We start from the raw sequence: 21,044 nt of genomic DNA, 5'->3' as shown, positions 1-21,044 counted from the left end.
CTTGATTTCCAAATGAAATGCAAAATTTATTTTCATCTGAAAAAAACACCTTAGACCACTGAGCAACAGTGCAGGTCTTTTTCTCTTTGGCCCAGGTAAGACGCTTCTGCTATTGTCTATTGGTCATGAGTGTCTTGACACAAGGAATGCGACACTAGTAGCCCATGTCCTGGATACGTTTGTGTGGTGGTTCTTTAAGCAATGACTCCAGCAGCTGTCCACTCTTGGTGAATCACCCCCCAAATGTTTGAATGGCCTTTTCTTAATCATTTCAAGGCTGCAGTTATCCCGGTTGCTTGTGCACCTTTTTCAAACACACTTTTTCCTTCCACTCAACTTTCCATTAATATGCTTGGATACAGCACTCTGTGAACAGCCAGCTTCTTTAGCAATTACCTTTAGTGGCTTGCCCTCCTTATGGAGTGCGTCAATGACTGCCTTCTGGACATCTGTCAAGTCATCAGTCTTCCCCATGACTGTGGAGCCTACTGAAGGACCAAGACTAAGTGACCTTTTTAAATGCTTAGGAAGCCTTTGCAGGTGTTTTGTTAATTATTTTGATTTACTGAGACAATGACTTGTGTTTTCATTGGCTGTAATCCATAATCATCAACATTAACAGAAATAAACACTTGAAAAAGATGAAGGTTTGCAATGACTATATAATATATGGAGTTTCACTTTTTGTATTGAAGAACGGAAATAAATTACAATTTAGATGCAATTCTAACTTTGTGAGAAGCACCTGTATATGCTTTCCACAATTTAGGCAGCATGTATCACCTGTCAGGTTCCCTTTAAAAGGGTTGTCTAGGCCTAAATAATTGCTGGCTTATGTCACGGGTGTATCAGAGGTGACAGTCTCCCTGCAGTTGGGTGCAGGAGATCTCTACGTTTGGCATTACAGACATCTTAAATGAGAGGCTGTCTCTAGGACCTAACAGCTACCTCCCTCTGGTAATTAGCTCCCTGGCCTGGGTGTATATATACCTGGTGTGTCTGAGAGAAAGGTGCCGGCTATATTCATTTCTACTTGTGAAGGCTTAGCAAGAGCAGTACTTCGTCCTCTCTGGAGCTGGAGGCCAAGTTCGCATTTGTCTGGAGTCGTCTAAAGCTAAGCATTCTCCCCCTATTTGTCTACCCTTGTTGTCTATAGAATTTAGTGGAGATCGACTAGTGCTCACCTCCTCCCTTCCCTAGCCATACGCCAGGGCGAGGCACACGTGAGGCAATTGCTGAAGAGGCAATATAGGGACGGTAGTTGAGATAGGGTGACACTAGACCAGACTAGGAGGTCTCCACTTCCCCTTTTCCTTAGTGTTTAGGCTCCCTTTCCCTCTTCCCTGTGTGTCGCACACCTGGCGTGACAGCTCATCATTGGAGGTCCTACACCCAACACCTCACCGATCAGCTGATAAAGGGTCTCCTGGAAGCCAGATATACATAGTTAACGGAGCAGTAGCACCAAAGATCCATACACTGCACTGGACATTTGAGTACTATAGTTAAGTTCACATTTACTTAAACTGGAAAGATCATCAATATTGTAATCTTAGACATCCCCAATTAAATGCGGAAAACTCAAGATATCTGGAGGGTAAAGCCATAAAAATTGATTCAGCCCTTTATCAACATTCATTCTAAATGACTACTAACATAAGTAGTGCATAGGTACAGGACTGTGTGCAAGCTCATGTTCTAATATTCAACTGTAGACCACAGATGTAGGAGTTCAAGCTTGGTTAAATTTGAACTCTGGACCCCAGCACTGCAATTACACAGTACAAACCACTGAGCCATGTTCATAGATCCTTGAATTGCAACCCCAGCTGTCACACAGTGTAAGAGCATGCAAATCTGCTCTCCTCAAGAAGGCAAACAGCACAGTCTCTAGTGCCTCCAATTAGAAGTAGCTCTAATTTGGGTTTGTGCCCCTCATCAGTGCTCTGATTGCAGTTCTTGTCCCCAAACTAAAGAATTTCGTTAGGGGCAATGAGCACTGGAGCAGTAACAATCAAGTAATTGGTGAGTAGACGATCATCTAAATGAGTCAGAAAAAAAGGTGTCCTCTTTAATTGTCCTGCACATGGGTGACAAACCGCTACATACAACTGTCTGATCAGATAAGCAGGGCACAGTAAATGCATCATATTTCATTGTCTAAAAAGCCGAATTTGGCCCGCTTAAGTCTGTCATGAGTACCAGACATGCAGCCTTCTGGCATCCCTTACCTGGTGTGGAATCATTTAGACACAGTTGTTCACACAGTTCAAGTATAATTTATCTTTATATTAAAGTAAATCCCATCTCACACATTAAAATGCCAAGAATGACTGCATTCCTCAATGCTGTACAAGCTGCATTTTATACAATATATTCTGTCGGTCTTGTGTGGCCAACAGTATATGGTATATCTATGCAAAGACAGGGATTATTCACATATGGCTGCTACAGATTGATAAACTTTATATACAAGTATACATAAAATATATAAAAAATAATGAATTGTCGAGTGTTTCCATGAATTAGGAGTAATCGCCTTCCAACATTCTACTACGTTTTCCCTTTGATATAGGGCATTCTAAAACAAAGCATCACTCCAAAAGCTTCTGCACAGCGGCCCGAGAAGAAGAAAGTTTATTACCCACCCGAATGTCACTTACCATGCTTCATCCGTTAACATATTTGTAGTTCTGTTTCCATACCCTGGAGGGTACAGTCCTGCCTGACTGATCCAAGTCTTACCCTTCAAATTGTATGGGTTTAATAAAAAGACCGTTTTTCTATCAGAGGTCTTATATGAAACATGTAGTTAGCGAGTGACGGGAAGCCAATCAATTGCCAGTCTAAGGCCGCATTGCTGTACTATCCAATGTTTTATCAATGGCATTTATGCTATGTAGTTGTCATGTCAGGAGACATCCCTTATAATGAGGACTTATCACCATCTGTGGCCACGGGTGATCCACAGGTGTATGGAGACTAAGTGTACATGGAATTTCTACAAATCCCATCCACTATGCTGTAATATCTGGCTACTGCGGGTTAGACGCTGAATAACAGGCGTCAAACCCGCAGCGGCTCCTGACTGTGTGCACATACCCTTAAAGTTTTTAGATGTAGCCTGTAGCAGAGCTCAGATAGCTTACCCTGCCCACGCCACAGCTTTCTATGTACATTGTCTATTGACAGTAAGCCGCTTATCATAGGAGAGGGTGTAGTGGGACCTGAGCTCACATTAACACCAGTCCTGTCAGTGATCATATCCTGGTGATAAACCCTTCATTGTATGTAGACAGTACGCATATTAAGTGACATCACTGAAATCTGTGTCTCAGCATCTATATTATGCTGTCCTCAGATTACATAGCAAAAACTAGCTGACAAATTTCCCTTAAAACGGTCCTGTGTTTCTATGAAAGAACCATTCATTTTTTTTTTTTTTAACTGCTGTAGCAAAATTAAAGTTGTGCTTTAATCTATTCCTATGGGTGACAAGGTCAGTGTTTATGCATTAGGCCCAATGAGAATTATCCAGTAAAAAAACACACAAGGGGAAGCTATACAAGCAATTTTGCAGTAGCCTGGTAAAGTACTAGAGCATTAGAAGGCTGTTAATTTCACATAAACCACTTGAAGACACACCTATTTTTGGTTTTAACGCCTTCACAACCTTGGACGTATAGGTACACCCAAGGTCATGTCCAGCGCCGGAGTCTACATCTTACCCTGCACAGGATAGCTGATCTGATCAGCTGTCATGTGTCTTTAAGAGCCGCAGGCTAAGACAGCGGCAGTTAACGCACGTCTGGCAGAAAATCACAAGACCTGTCCAGTGGTGCGCCGATGGGTTGTCAGTCATGGGTCTGCAGAAGACCCCCGTGCCTGCCATTGTAAATCTCAGTCCATGGCCGGAATGGCATTCATAGGAGATGATTTGTAGATTGTGAGCCCTCACGGGCAGGGTCCTCTCCTCCTGTACCAGTCGCTGAATCGTTATTGTTCAAATCGTTGTTGGCCATGTATACCCCTTTTAAAAATGTAAAGTGCCATGGAATTAATGGCGCTATAATAATAATTAATGCTACACATAGCAGGGCTGAAGCACTGCTTGTGTAGCACAGGCGATCGGATGATCGCAGTTTCAAGTCTTTTAAGGGGATTATTGAAGCCAGTGGTAAAAAAAAATAAATAAAGTTTTAAAAATTCTAAAAAAAGAAAAATTTTAAAAAGTTCAAATCAACTCCCTTTTGCCCCATCCAAAATAAAACAAAAAAAAAATACACATTTGGTATCGCTGTGTTCTGGAATATCCGATCAAAATATAAAATAAATTAATCCAGCGTAATGAGAAAAAAATAAATCAAAAACGCCAGAATTAAGTTTTTTTGGCCGCCACAACATTGCGGTAAAATGCAAGAATAAGCAATCAAAACATCATATCTACCCCAAAATGGTATCAATAAAAACGGCTTGCAAAAAGTAAGCCCTTAACAGCCCCAGATTTAAAAAAAAAGGAGACCGTACGGGTCTAGGAAAATGGCACAATTTAGTTTTTTCCTTCTCTTACAGAGTTTAAGTGGTGAAAAAAATATCAGCGTACTCGTACGGACCTGGAGAATCATAATGGCAGGTAAGTTTTAGCATTCAGTGAACGTGGTAAATAAACTATTATACAATTGCACTTTTTTTTTGCTATTCCACCACACTTGGAATTTTTTCCCGTCTTCCAGTATACTAAATGGTCTAATCAATGGTGCCATTTAAAAAGTACAACTCATATGGATACATTGACAAAAAAAAAAAAAAAAACCTTTGGAAAGAAGGGGAGCAAAAAACAAAGTGTAAAAATGGATTTAAAAAAAGTCAAAGTAGTGAAGGGGTTAAGCAACCCCAATTTTTATTTTTTTACTTTTTCAGTATTTTAATTTCTGACTCTTAAAATACCTTTTTTCTGGGCTTGTTCGGAGATGAGTTGCATTTTGCAATGTCACCATTTTAATGTTCAGTTCATAAACCATATTCATTTTAATTCAAATAAAACATTTTCTCATTTATTTTTGCATTTTTTTCTATGCTGACAAGCACATTATTTTAGTAGGAAAGACAAAATTTGTCCATTTTTAATTGAAGTACTTTTCACAAAACACCCCCCCAAAAATAAAATGCTTTATTGAAAAATTTGTGTTTTTTGTTGCTGTATTCAAAGAACCTTACTAAAACAGATATTATTGCTCATGGTGCAATAGAAGATGCAGAAAACAATTGTAGAAGAAAGGTATATCCGCTATACCACACTGCAAGTCTACACAATTGTGCCAAGACCAAATATTGATCATTTCTTGTGTTGAGTAATTTTTGAAAAATAATGTTTTATATAAAAATGTTATTGTATTTGGGCCTACTGTAATATACCGCTGATGGCTCACATCATATGAGGACTTCTTAAAATACCATACTGGCTTTTAGACCTATTTAAGTCCTTTTTAGTTTCTAAATATTCAAAGTCCCAAAATGAAAGAAACGTATAGTTTTCTCAAGAAACCAGACTCGACAATTTTCTGCTTAACTTGGTAGCACCAGAAAACATATTTCAAGGACTTCTATTACTCATATAAGGAACAGAAAGCCAAATTCTACAAAGGAGCCTACAGGGCCACATGTAAATGGCTATAAAGGGTCCTTAAATAGAGCAAAAAATAAGAAGATAAAGGAAAAAAAAAAAAAAGAGGAGAGAATAAAGAAGAGCTCGTGTAACAGCTGTCCGATATGGTAAAGCCAAGCACTTGTTTAGTGGGATTGAATGTTCACCTTTTTCTGAGTAACATAAAGAAACAAGAGGTTAATGATCTGCTACTCCCATGCCAGCCACACACACACAAACATCCAGTCTGCTAACAATTAAGCATTTCTCTCAAAAGCTGTACTGAGCTAACAAGACTAATAAATCAACCAAATCCACATTTTATAATGTTATGAAATGCAATGCCGTTCTTGGATATATTTAACCTGGTTCAGCTTAGGAGAACTCCTCATTTTTCTTTGGAATGTATTCCAACCTCTACTGCCAGACTTGGGAAAACAACATTTGTTTGGTTACACATTGTGTGTGAAGGCAGTGAAAAAGATGGCTTCAAACCACAAGTTGTACTTAAGTCTGTCACCTTGGGCAACACAAGTCCAAATTGACTGCAAGGTTTCATAGTCTTGCAAAATTGGGATGTACACTAAGAATCAGTGCTCTTATTGAGAAAGGAAATGTAGCAGCTACATTTAAATTTTCTACCTTTATGATAAACAAGATAACTTGTTTTCACAAGGCAATTGCTTTAAATTAATTTTAAGTTATCAGCTATCCACGGAATAGGTGATAACTTGCCGATCGTGGAGAATGGAGCAGCAGTGCGCATGTGTGACCCGTGCTTTAATTTATTGTATACTGGCCTGCCAAGCTTGTTATTTTTTTTGGCAGGCCCATAGAGAATGAATGGAGTGGCAATCCAGTGTCTGACTTACCGTGTCATTTTGCAACAGGATAAAAAGTTCCCCTTTGGGGAAAACAATTTACTGATCCCACCTATCAGCAAGTTATCACCTATCCTGCAGATCGGTGATAACTAGAGATGGGCAGATCAATTCACAAGACTCCAGTCCATTGGACAGCTCAGTAGTCTCTGGCCCCTGGATAAGAGCTCTGTGAATCTTACCTTCCGGGATCCCCAGTGCAGCTTTCGATCAGTTAGGGGGCTGGCGTGACATTATCATTGCGGTTGCGGATTGATGCATAGATGCATTAAGTCAGCCCTGGCTAATCAAAAGCTTCCTCAAGGCTCCCGGAAGGTGAGAAATTCACAACGCTCCCATCCAGCTGCTTCTGACCTGGCCAATTGATCAGAGTCCCACAAAGTAAACCCTCCCATCTCTAGTGATAACTTTTTTTCACTGGACAACGCCTGAATGTGTTAGTGAATATTAAAGGAGTTGTCTCATAAGCTTAAATAAGTAATATTGTGAAGGGATTGCAAAAAAAACAATCAATTTTGCAATGCATATCTTATTGAAAATGCTCTCCATTCTCATGAACAGAGGATTTTTAACTCTATTTTACAGTTCATTGCCAAGTATACTGGCCACCTTAGGTGGCCGGTTTCATAGGCAAGCAGCCTTCTGCTAAAGGGCTTGCAAGTATCCAAATTGCTGGATCTGGCCAGCTTCAGTGCACCCAGGTCCTATGATGCTGCAGACGAAAACTACCTGTGATTGCGGTATGGGAGAGCGCACAAATCGGGCCGCTGGCCCAGCCATGCTGCAGTCCTGTACTGTCAATCATCAAAGATTGATAGTGATAGCCTCTCTAAAAATGTTAATACTTTATGGAAACAATAGGTTAACATACACTATAGCCATACCTCTAGTTTGGTCAAACATTGTAAAAGATTAGCTGTGGTAGGTAAAATGAGAAATACAGTCTGTCAGAAACGCAACACGTATTCAGTTCAAACAGGGTGCCTTTACATCCAGGCATAAAAAAAAATTAAATTAACCCTAGCTCCGCTGAGCAGTAACGAGTTATCAGCTTCCCTGACCATTAAGATGGCCTACTACTATCCACTCGAAAAGAAACAGAAAGGTTGCCTGTTATCTCACGTCAATATAACCAACAGGCAGTTAGCAGTCCTCAACGACTGCAATCAGTATCTTGAACAGTCACCACCTGCTTCTGCCTTTTCAGTTTTTCCCCCAACTAAATTGCGCACCATTTGACGCCTAATAACGTATCAGCCAAACATCTACATAGAACACGTGATAGGAATGGAAGGACAGGCCCCTCAATCCATAAAAAAAATTAATCACAAAATAGACCATACCAAAACACTTAGCAAACTGTACTTTGCAGGGGGTTTCCAACTTTCCTAGATATCTTAGGGTATGCGCACATGACAGTTTTTGGGGCGAATTGCACCCGAAAAAGTGCTAAACAAAACAAAAAGAATGGTCGTATGCAGAGCAATGTAAAAATGACTTGCTGTGCATATGTTCCGCCTTTTGTAACGTCTAACTGCTTGAGGCCTTGAAAGCCTGAAGTGGTTCAACTAGGCAATCAGGTCCTTGTGTGAATTTAAAAAAAAATTGCTGATCCACTAAAGAAACAAGTCCTCATAATGTAACCTCAAAACAAAAGTCTGATTCAGACGCAGTGCTTGAGAACAAGGTGTGACAGCTCCATAGCTTGGTAGGGTCAAACTCTTGCAGGCATGTTCCAAGCCCAATAAAAAGGTTAATGCTTCAATGGCTGTCAGGAACATGCAAGTCAAAACACAATCTACGCAAAACAAAGCAGCCATATAGCAGAGTATAAGCCGCTCAATATAATATCCCAGCTGTCACGTTTTTCTCTCCTTAAAAATAGCTTGGCGCAGCTCCAGAGCGAGACAAAAGTCACTGCTGTCTGTATGGAGTATGCGCTTACAGCAAAATAGACAATTTGTAAGCAAGTGACTAAATATATCTCAATAAACAACAATTAAAGATCGCCAATAGCTGGAAATGTATGTAATTTTAGCTACAGTGACAAATATAGCCACCTGCTTCTGGGCTGTAAGTATAAATATAGACATTACCATCACATAATAGAAAGTGAAAGAAACATGGAAAGTGTTCCCGCAGGAAAACTAAACTGTCGGAAACTCATTAATAATTTTTTTCCATTATATTAGCATTTAAAATTATACTACTCCAGAATGCGAGTGTCCTGTAATGTGCAATTATTTATAGACATAAAACAATACACAAACATATATACATGGTACATACAAAGTGCAAGAGACTAGTAGCCCCGGCTCCGCCTCCCAAACCATGTGACTTCCGGCCATTGGAGTGAACGTATTCAGCGTCAGAGGTGGTTTCCCTGACGACACTCTGCGTGAGCTCCAAAGGCCGGAAGCCACGTGACTCGGGAAGCGGAGCCGGGGCTACATGCGTCGACAATAACCCTGACAGTGCGGCACACGTGACATCTTCAAAACACTCCTATTGGCCAATTAAATATTTATAAGGTGCCCATAAGCCCTTGCAGAACAAGCCCCCTGAGGAAGTAACTTATGAAACGTGCGTTGGGGTTGAGGGATGCTGGGTTTCCCTAGTCTGAGTAGTTGCCGCTTTGCGCAAAGTATTGATTATACCATTTTTCTCTTGTTTGCTTACCATTTATACTTCGGAACAAGCCTAAACATTATGCACTTTATTGGAATAAAGCTACATATGATTTTTTTTTATTTTTTATATAAAAACTATTTTGTACCTATGCTACGAACTGTAAGCTTATACTAATGTAAACCTACATATGTACGCTATCAAATTTTATTAGACAGTTTGTTAAATTTTATGGGTTATGCAGGAATTATTCTGCTTGCAGTAATATTAATATATTCTGACAGATGGGCATCCGGGCATGTCCCTCACAGTGGGTGTGAGGTTCTTTTTTAGCATATATGTTGTGTTATCTGTAAAAGCTTAATCTAAAAATCACAGTTGACTTGAATCCGATAGAGATGGCATTCTGAGCAATGCTAGATCTGGGATCACAGCAAAAATATCCTGAATGACTATCATTGTCATTCAGGATATTTTTGGTCACAAGTGATGATTTATACTTTTGCCCCAGGAAGACTTTGCAGTGGCTGGGAAACTACAACACCCAGCAAGTTGGTAAGCCAAAACTACCCCCCCCCCTCCCCACACCCACACCATCTTTTCATAAACGGTCCATCTTTATGGATTAGGAATACTAATTTCATGACACTTTGGTCAAACATATCTTGCATATTTTCTCAGGATTATACCATTACAAGCAAATAGAATATTTAATATAAACATTTATTTTAAAGTTAGAATTGTAGGCAAAACGGACTAACCCGCAAACCTGCTTTCAGCACACAGAGGGGGTCTATAATGAAATTTTTCCTAATAGTGCCTTGAACTGGCAAGTCCCACCTTGGTAACTTAAGTCAATATAATATTTACAAAATTTAACCTAGGAGAAAAATTTCACAGGCATTAAATAACTTTCAGAAAAAAATCGCTCTTCACTGCTTGCGTACTGCCAAAACAAATGAAACTTATCGGTAGAGTGCATATATACTTTTCTTAAAGGGGTTATCCGAGACTTTGCTTATTTCATGCTATGGGGCCAAGAACTTACAAGCAGCTAGTTGCCACCTACCTGCCTGTTCCACCCAATTACAATCTCTGCCCGCTTGGAGTGGTCACAGACCGCTCCTAACTGATTCTGCAGCTTCCAGTCACATCACGTCAGAGCAGCTTCTTCCTTTTCCGGTCTGCTCTGGCAACATGGCGCCACTGCCGATATCATGCTGACTGACAGCAGACTCCCCACAGGTAGGCAGCGGGTAGCCGGTTGTCAATCAGCATGACAAAAGCAGTGACACTTGACAGATGAGAGCGGACGATAAGAAGCTACTCTGAGGATGTGAGGTCATTAGAGGCTGCAGAATCACCAACAGGAACGGTTTATGACAACGGAGCTGGTAAAAATAGGTGTTGGGTAGAGCAACTTCGCAACTACCTGCCTGCAAATACTGAGCCACATTGAAAAATAACCAAAATCCTGGCTAACCTCCTTAGTGTTCTTGTAGGAGCTCATATAAAAGCAAAGGATCTTTACATTTTATGTAGAAGGTTTTGGACCGATTTCAGCACATGTAGGCCCCAATTCATAATATTGTTTGGACCAGAATTCTGGCGTCAAACGCTTTCAACTGTTAGAGAATTTAAGTGCCATATAAGGTTGCGCAAACATTTTGTGACTTCGCACTTTAACAGCAGTTTAAGGCAGCTAAAGCAAAATAGGCATTGTCAAGGCTCGGCAACGCACACCCAACGGCGTGCTTACACCAGAAATGTTACTACTCGAGTAACATTTCTGGCAAACCACATGCATCACCACTGATCTTAATGAATTAGGAACATTTTATCCCTGCATGCCCTTTATTAAGACTGGTGTGCGAAATGCCAGTCTTAATCGGGGAATTAGTGTCTTTATAGAGCTTTATGGACTGTGGTGGAAAACTGGCAACTGTAAAAATGGCTCTCAGACAGTTCTGGCAGTAGCCACTTCACTTAGCATGCCCCAAGAGGGTCGCTTCAATGTTTATCCGTTAATTCCTGTTCGGTGGAGCAAGTTGTCAAGAGGGGTAAACCAGCCAAGTAAACCAGAAATGCAAAACAAATATGGTAGGCAAGAGGGGCACGGTTACAGATGCCGCCCCATGACTGAAACCAAATAAGGAGAATAAAGTTAATTTTCTCCCACAGCATTTGGCTAAAGTGCGGGTGTCAAGCAGATTCACAACACTATTAACCCCAAATCTGCAGGTTAATAGCGCTTTTTTTTTTTTTTTTTTTTTAAAAAAAGGACAGGTTCCCTTAAAAAAAAACAAAAACAAAAAAAAACCTAACATCTGAATGATGCGTAAACTGTACTGTGGGTTTTCAGTTTCAGAAGATTCAGGAACCTGTCTGGTTCCCTTTAAAATTAAGCAATGTGAACTATGTTTTTCCAAAACATAAGACCTAGCTTTACACTGAAGTGTTCAGTTATTTGGCCCAGTTCCTCCAAATGCAGGTGGTCAGGTTAGTTGTGAAGTTCAGGACTGGCATTGGAGGACATCCAGTTTCAATGCTTATCAGATTTCTAACATTTTAGGGCACACTACAAGTCCACCCCCCTGGATAAACTGGGACAAATTTACTCCAAGATCAACAAAATGAACTTTTCTGAGATCATTCCAGCTTAATTTAAGAAAGGAAAACAGAGTTGAGTATCGTTAAAATGCTGAGGCGGCAGAAATTTTACATTACCCTTCTACAGACACTTTGTACAATGATGATCAGTTTACTAGATTAACAAATGAACACCAGCAAGCATTTTAAACACACATTGCTATGCAGCCTGAAAACCTTTTTTATTTTCTTCAATAGCCAACCATTTGGGTCTTGGCAGGTTTGTGTTAGTGGCTGTGGTTCATCTCAGTGACCGTTTTAGAAAGCTGCTACTGTATGGTTGTATATATAAACTTAAGACATCTTTCAAGGAATAGATCAATCTACTGATTGCGCAGTGTCTGGGATTAATAAGTGAACCAATTTACAGTCTTATAGAGGGTATTTAATTAACTTAGAAACGAAAAGGGGAACGGTCTGCTAATAACACATACTAGAATGCTTTCTACCTTATCTTCTAAAAGACGACTCTCCAAGAATGTAGGAAAGTAGCCAGGTGGCATAATAATACAGCAATTATATTTACGAAGTGCACAGAGAAAGTGCCATGTCCACACTGACTCCAATGTAGTGGTGTATATTAAATGCTGGATTATTAGACAGAGAAAGATCATGAAATAGCCAACTAAGATGTACTGAACAAGCAGCATTGTTTGGCTGCAGTAGAACACCAATCTATATGTTGGATGTGCTAATTAGGCCAACTATAGAGGTGTTGAATGTAGATGTCCACAAAAATGTATAACATATGTGAATCTATAAGAAGTACATGAGGGCACAATACCTGGTGGTCTGGAAGGGCTGTTTGTGGCATGCCAGCCCCGACGCGTGTCGGATACACTTTCATCAAGGGGTGGTGTCCAATTAGATAGCGTGGGCTTAAATGACAGCTGAAACAATTGAGAAGTGGCAGAGTCCGGTGACGCATCCGCCACCAGGGGGACCTGGAAGGCGGCCAGCTACCAGCATCATGTGACCCATGATGTCTGGACACGTGGGTCACGTGACCAGACAGCACAGGAGACACAGATACAGGGGCCGGCCCAGCTATCGTAAATACAACTGCTGTATTTTGACCCTTGGTGGTTTTTGTTGTGAGTTGTAAGAATACAATGTAGGTTTTTTAGGTTGACATAGCCTTCCCCTCCTTTCTAGGTTGAGATACTGTTTTTTCTTTACTAAATAACTAGTACGTTTCTCTACATTAAAGGACACCACAGTCCCATATGATGTACCTACCTAACACTACTATAACTTATAGCTTTGTTTTGGGTATTCTACTTATGTGTGGATTATTTATATCTACTATTGTGATTCTTACCAATGTTTGGTCCGGATATGCATGTATTGTATATAGTATTTTAATTTACATAATATAATTTTATACATTTCGGTTTTTAATAGTGTTTGCACCCCTCTTGTACAGTCCCACCATATAACCCTTGGTTTTTTAAATAAAGTTTTTTTAATTGACACATTGGTTTGACTTCCCATGACCAATAGTTCAGCTTCTTTCTTCACTTGGGTATAAATATTATATACACTGCTCAAAAAAATAAAGGGAACACATAACAGCACAATGTAACTCCAAGTCAATCACACTTCTGTGAAATCAACCTGTCCAGTTATGAAACAACACTGATTGTGAATCAATCTCTCCTGCTGTTGTGCAAATGGAACAGACAACAGGTAGAAATGACAGGCAATTAGCAAGATACCCCCTATAAAGGAGTGGTTCTGAAGGTGGTCACCACAGACCATTTCTCGGTTATCATCCTTTTTGGATGTTTTGGTCACTTTTGCATTTGGTCGTTGCTCTCACCCCTAGAGGTAGAGTAGAATGAGGTGTTGTCGATAACCCACAGAAGTTGCTCAGATATTGATGTGCCATCTTGGATGAGCTGCACTAAATTGTGAAGGATAGCTGTATCTGTCAGCACAGTGTTCAGAGCATGGAGCAGACACCAGGAGACGTGGAGGGGGCTGTAGGAGGGCAACAACCCAGCAGCAAGACTGCTACCTCCACCTTTGTGCAAGGAGGAACAGGAGGAGCACTGCCAGAGCCCTGCAAAATGACCGCCAGCACGCCACAAATATCCATGTGTCTGCTCAAACTGTCAGAAACAGACTCGATGAGGGTGGTATGAGGGCCTGACATTCACAAGTGGGTGTTGCGCTTACAGCCCAAAACTACGCAGGGCGATTAGCAGATTCCACATTGGCACCATGTGCTCTTCATGGATGAGAGCAAGATCAAAGTGAGCATGTGACAGACATTACAGTCTGGAGAAGCCGTGGAGAACATTCTACTGCCTGCAACATCGTCCAGCATGATCAGTTTGGCAGTGGGTCAGTAATGGTGTGGGGTGGCATTTCTTGGGAGGGCCGCACAGCCCTCCATGTGCTCGTCAGAGGTAGCCTGACTGCCATTAGGTACCGAGGTGAGATCCCCAGATCCATTATGAAACCATACGCAGGTGCAGTGGGCTCTGGCTTCCTTCTAGTGCATGACAGAATCAAGGCAATAATTTACTGCTATTCAGACACCAGCTTAACCCCTTCATGACCGATGACTATCCATATATTTTTTTAACTTTTTTTTTGTTTAAACTTTTTACTGGCTTCAATAGTCCATGTGAGACTTGAAGCTGTGATCATCCAATCGCTTATATAACAAAAATGCTCATCTGCCTGTGGTCGGCACTCATACCAGTCCAGCAACGACAACCACAGGGATCACAAGCAAACCCCAAGTTGTCATGCCAACCCATCGGCGCCCCGCGATCATGTGACAGTGGTGACAGGGGTGCTGGTGGGCGGAGCTAATGCGCATCTGGTTTGCACAAGCTAAATGCCGCTGTCAGATTGACAGCAGGATTTAACTAGTTAACAGCCACGTGTGGATCACGATTCCACCCGCGGCCGTTAGGGGCAAATGACAGCTGATCAGATTTAGTGCTGGAAAAGGTGCGGGCTATATACATACGTACACATTCAAATCACCAACCCTTTTGCCCCATTCAAAATTAAACAATTACAAAAAAAACACATTTTGAATCGCTGTGTTCAGAAATGCCCGAACAAAATATAAAAAGAATCTGATCGGTAAACTAGAACGTGAAAAAATAAAAAAAAACATTGCAATGAATTAATGGTGAACAAAACATCGTATCTATCCCAAAAAGGTACCAATAAAAAGGTCAGCTCGGTGCACAAAAAAGAAGCCCTCACCCAGCCAAATATTCCGAAAAATGGAAATGCTACGGGTCTCGCAAGAGGACTTTTTTTTTTTTTATACTTTGAATTTTTTTTCAGCACTTTAAAAAAAAAAACAGAAAAACTTCAACATGTTTGGTATCTACGAACTGGTAATTACCTGGAGAATCATAATCGCTGGTCCGTTTTAGTATTTAGTGAACAGGATATAAAAAAAAAAAAAAAAAAAAAAAACACTATTTAGGAATTGCACTTTTTTGCAGGTTCACCACTCTTGGAATTTTCCCCCATTTTCCAGTACACTATATGGTAAAACCAATGGTGGTGTTCAAAAGAAATACTTCTATTTCAAGTTTTGTTTGGTAGACCTTTTTCTTCCTAGGTTTTTTCTTAGATCAGAATATCTACTGAATAAATCTTTCTACTGCACATGCTCACAAGAACTTGACCTAATATTCTAGGACAGGTTTTTGTCAGTGTATCAAGAGGTCAGCCATTTAAAAGCTATAGTAATTACATGTCAAGTCAAAAACAATTATGATTTGCTAATTAAAATGATAATTTAGGAACTTATGACATTTAATTTACTTCTTTCTATTCCTGGAGAACCCCTTCAAGCGCACATTAAGAATACGAATTGACTGCAACCGTCATGTGAATGAATATAGTACATCATCGCTGCAGTACCAATGGGAACCCAATAGAATGCCTAGGATTTATTGATTTTTTGCCCACTATAATATTGGAAAACACATTGAAATTTTCTCATGCAGTCGTGTAAGAGAACCAGAGTCCTCCTATATGTTACAGTGTAAAGATGCACCTAAGTTTTGTAATTGATGTGGAAATCAAAAATCTTCTCCAATGCATCATATTGGTGGATGAGTAATACATTTAAACTGGTGACTAGCAAACTTTAAAACATCTTGCTTTTTACATTGAAAGCTTTAATGTCCCACTCAAAGTGCAAAGGTGAATTCTATAAAAACATGTGTTACTTTTCCCTTACACAATGCTTTTTACTATGAAATCTTAATAACCCAGAAAATTCATGCCAAAGTTTACAAACCAAGAATACTGCTTGAATAGTCATCCTCTGTCTGTTTCCAATTATACCACACAGAACTTTAAAAGTAGTCAGTTACTGAGGGTGCTCATCTCAAATTATTTTATGGATCTTGCTGTAATTGTGTCATGCTGTGAAACATGTAATGGCACATCATGTGCTTCTTGAAGACTTGTCAAGCTTTATAAGAAAGGGCGATTCTTGTGTGAATGCAACCACATGGGAAAGCCAAGCTGTTACACTTCACTGAGGTTTAGCTATCCTACAAATCTGGAGTCATTTTAGAATATGTTGCTCTTATAGGCACACACTGGTGATGAAACCTTGTAGTTCGTTGTATTTTATATTGTTAATGTAACAGTCAAGATTTTTTTAGGTCGCTTGGAAAAAGCAAAAACATAGTATACATACACTACACATATACAAAGTGCACATCAAAAATGATTACACCCCCTTTCAGAAGTAAGATTTGAATATTTCACTGTACACATGAACAATTTGTTTCCAAAATGTTGATAAGACTGTTTCATAGAACATTTTTTTTTTAACCCGTAACATGAAATTAAGTTTAATAACTAACTTTCGTTACAAAATATTCAGTTTTACCCAGACTAGTTGATGCAAATACACCCACATCAAAAACTACACCTAGTATTTTGTACGCCCTCCATGCTTTTTAAAGAACAGCACCAAGTCTTCTATGCATGGAATGAACAAGTTAGTGACAAATGGCAAAATCTATATTTTCCCATTCTTGAAGAACAACCTCTAGTAGAGCTTAGATGCTGGATGGAGAGCGATGACCAACTTGTCTCTTCAGAATTCTCCATAGATATTCCATTGGGTTTAGCTCAGGAGACCTACTTGGCCACTGAATCAATTTCATCCTGTTCAAAAATGCAACAGTGGCCTTAGATGTGCATCTTGGATCATTAAGGAAGGATTGCCGAAGTATGAGGTGCTGGTGAAGTGGTATGTGCAATCCCTGTAATCTGTAGACATTGATTCACTGCACACTCCTTTGGATATGCAAATATTTCATAGTCAAAAATGTAGATATATGCAGAGACCTAAAAAGTTGCAAGTTTAAGCAAAATAATGATTTTTAATGTTTTCGACCCTTCCTGGGCCTTTTTCATAATGTCGCTTAATGCAGATCTTGAACTGACGCTCACGAGGCACGAAACTAATGCGCGGGAGCATCAGTTCAAAATCTGCATTAAGCGACCTTATGAATAAGGTCCAGGAAAGGTTGAAATGTTAAATATTGTATGTTGCATAAACCTGCACCTTTTTAGGTCTTTGCACGTGTCTAAATTATTGCCCATGAATTAAACACTTGATTTACCGCACACTCCTTTGGACATGCACGATCTACTGTTTTCGATGATTGTTATGTTGCAAAAGTGCACATCTACCAAGTGTGATGGTAGCAGCATCTTTTCTTTTCATATAGAGCAGTACACCTGAGAACTCATGATATCAATGAAATAGCTCCCCGACACTAGCAGCATTCATGCAGTTCCCAATAAGGACATTGCCACCATGTTTCACTGTAGGAACCATGCAATTTATTTTTACTCCTAACTTTTGAGATGTCATACAGCTTTGAAGCCATCAGTTCCAAAATCACTTATGCTGGTTTCACTGCTCCAGAATATAGAGTCTTCATATTTTTGAGCATGGGTCCAGGAAAAAATTGTGTCATGGTAAAAACACTCACCAAGGTTAGGCTTTCTACTGTAGCAAACTGCAACGAACTTGTATGTCAATGTTCTTCAACCCTTCTCACCAGAAGTTTCCCCTGTTTAGGTGCTAACTTCCATGGTCAGCTTGGACGTCTGAGATTGTTAAAGTTCCATTTTTCTATGTTTGCTACAATATTCTGGGTAAAGCTATGCTGATTTTCTTACAGCCTCAACCTTTCTTGTGTAAGGAAATGCTTTTCTTTTTCAGGTCTTGTGAGGTTTCTCTTCCATGGTGTGCCATTGATGATATCAAAGAAAACCCCTTCCCACATCATGCTATGTAAAGCTCTTTTATAGTCAACTGTCCGCTGGACACCTGTTTAATGAATAATTACACTTAACTGTGGTTGATTTTTTTTTTTTTTAATTAGAATTTTGTAGTTTAAAGTTTAGCTTTGCACCCAAGACTTTCATTGGGGTGTACTCATTACTCATTTTTTGCAACATGGTCTGGAATTTGGGGGCATGCTAAATATATATAAAAAAATATATAGAATATAATATATTATATACACATATATATTTTATATACACACACAGTGCAATAGTTTTTAGTTGCGTGTGGAACAGCGCTGCAAATTAAGAACGCCTTCAAAATAAAAAAAAAATAAAAAAAGTGTTTAGTTTTCATTTTTTACTAACAAAATGTGAAGTTAACGAGAGAGAAATCCAAGTCTAATTAATATTTGGTGTGACCGCCCATTGAATGCTAGAGTCCATAGAATTAATGCCATTTTGAAGCAAGTTTTCAAATGAACTCCGCAGGAAGGTTGTTCCATATATCTTACAGAACTAACCACAGATCTTTGATGGATGCAGGCTTACACAAATTATGCTTATTTATGCAATTCCACAAACTCAATATTGAGATCAGGGACCTGGGGGGGGGGGGGGGGTCATATCACTTCCTGGACTCATTTTTTACACTGAAGATAGTTTTTAACACTGGATGTGTGTTTGGGGTCATTGTCCATTGGTCTGGAGTATGGTACAATAATGCATACAGGTAACAGCGAAGCACAGTGGAGGATCCATGCAGGTTTGGGGCTGCATTTCAGCAAATTAAGTGCGAAGGGTGGTTGCAGTGGTGAGTGAATTCACACACCTGAACTTGTTGTGTTGTGCCTGTGCCTGACATGACACTACCTCCTTTGGATCCCAAAGGATGAGGATCCAGACAAAATATAAAATAAAACTGAGGTTTTCTTTGGATTAACAGTGCTGCCAAAAACTGAGAAAAATAAACATTTATAGAACCTCTTTATTTGAGCTATGCGTTGCAGAGCTGATCCAGCCCCTTCTTCAGGCTCATCCTCAGGAGCTGGATCAGCTCTTTAACATGTAGCTCGAATAAAGGGGTTTTATAAATGTTTCTCTGTTTTTGGCAGCGCTATTAATCCAAAGAAAACATCCGTTTTATTATTAATTTTTTAGCAAATTTGGGGATTTGATCAGGATTAATGTTGTCCTCAATGTTGAGATATAGGCAGATACATAACCATCATGCCACCATCAGTAAAGTGTCTGACTGGCTACAAATTTAAACTACAGCAAGAGTATAACCCCAAACATACAAAGATTAACACAAGCCTATATCTACAGAATATCTAGGGTTCGTTCTCCAAGACGTGTGGGACAGATTTCCTGCATTGTTCCAAAAAAAAAAAAAAAGAAAAAAAAAAAAAGGTACTGTTAGGGTATGTGCACAGGGTGCGGATTTGCTGCGGTTTTGAAGTTACAGAATTTCTGCACCATTTCCTCACCTAATATGCATATTAGGTTACTTGCAGTTTTTGGTGCACTTTTTACATGCGCTTTTTATGCATGCGTTTTTTCCTCATTTAATGCAATTCTATGGGGAAAATCTGCATGCGTTTCCGCAAGAGAAATAGACCTGCTGCGGATCTGAAAGACGCCCCACATGTCAGTTTCTGTGGGTGATCCACAGGTGCACAAAAACGCATAGTGGGCATGGGATTTCTAGAAAACCCAACCACTATGTTGTAACATCTGGCCACTGCGGTTTTGATGCAGCATAAAACTGCAGCAAATCCGCACCGTTTGAACATACCCTTAAAATGTACCTAGAGGAATTGTTGATGTTTAGGGCAAAAGGTTGGTTACACCAAATCCGAATTAGATTTCTTTTTTGTTCACTTACTTAGCATTTTGTTAATTGCTTAAAAAAAAAAAAAAAAAAAAAAAAACAGACAAAATGCTCCCTCCAATAAGGTATGATCATCTCTTAAAAAACAAACATAGTAATAAAATCCATCTTTGCAAAAAAAAAAAAAAAAAAAAGAATTGGATTTCTAAACAGGAAATATGTTGTGTTTTCCACAAAAAACTGAACCGCAGAAACACAAGAGGAGTTTACTGCTTCTGTAGGTGCCAGGACCTAGATCTTGTTAAACAAAAACGTGGGTCCTAGGAATAGGAACGCCACTGATTTTAGAGAGTATGTTATATTGACTTTGACAAAAAGTGCTAAAGTAGGATAAAGTTGTAGAGCATCGTATTTGCTTACATCCCAAGTGTTTTTTTTTCTAGTTACTGACCTGTTACATGTATGTAGCCTTTAGTTTGAGCACGGGTCCCACCATACATTGTGCTAACAATATTAACACTTGCTTAAAGACACAAAGTCATTTTTAATCTCAGCTTGTTGACAGAAAAGATAATATGTAGCATTTATTCTGAGGTTAGCAGGGCATTCACTGTAAAAATGGTATCATACATTCCTTAATTCATATTAATCTCTCTAGGGCAGAAATAGGACAGTTAAACAAGTAAAACATCAAGCTCACTACACTCTTTCATTTTATAGACTGATTACTTGGCAAAAATCTCTTTTATCCCATTCCTTCAACATTCTTCCTATCACAATGGAGGATTAACTGTTTCAGCTCGTTACAACATGTAGCCAGTATTCAGCTACACTGATCTCTTATCCAACTTGGGCCCCTCAATCACCTTGGTGGTCATACACCGCATATCATGTAGATCAAATAAAAATGTTGCACCCAACATAATAAAAATGCTAGATATTGTAATACCAATTTCCTAAAAAGCCACTCAGCCCTCCTATATGCTGAATAATTGTACAGTATAGCAGGAATTTCTACCCTTAATATCACAAGACTTGGCTGCTGGGCTTACCTAGATTATCGCTTTGCAACAGTCAAAGCCTGAAAGACATCTCCAATCAAATC

General features: G+C 39.5%; 1 protein-coding gene across 2 annotated transcripts in view; it reads right to left on the bottom strand.

The window, feature by feature from the left end:
• Nucleotides 1-21,044, bottom strand: part of GMDS (GDP-mannose 4,6-dehydratase) — a 704,434-nt gene that overhangs the window by 520,771 nt on the left and 162,619 nt on the right. The window lies entirely within an intron of this gene.

Source organism: Phyllobates terribilis, unplaced genomic scaffold (genome assembly GCF_046119375.1).
Source record: "Phyllobates terribilis strain yellow unplaced genomic scaffold, ASM4611937v1 Scaffold_4__5_contigs__length_816908805, whole genome shotgun sequence".
Classification (NCBI taxonomy): Eukaryota; Metazoa; Chordata; class Amphibia; order Anura; family Dendrobatidae; genus Phyllobates; species Phyllobates terribilis.
This window is presented reverse-complemented; position numbering and strand designations above follow the sequence as displayed.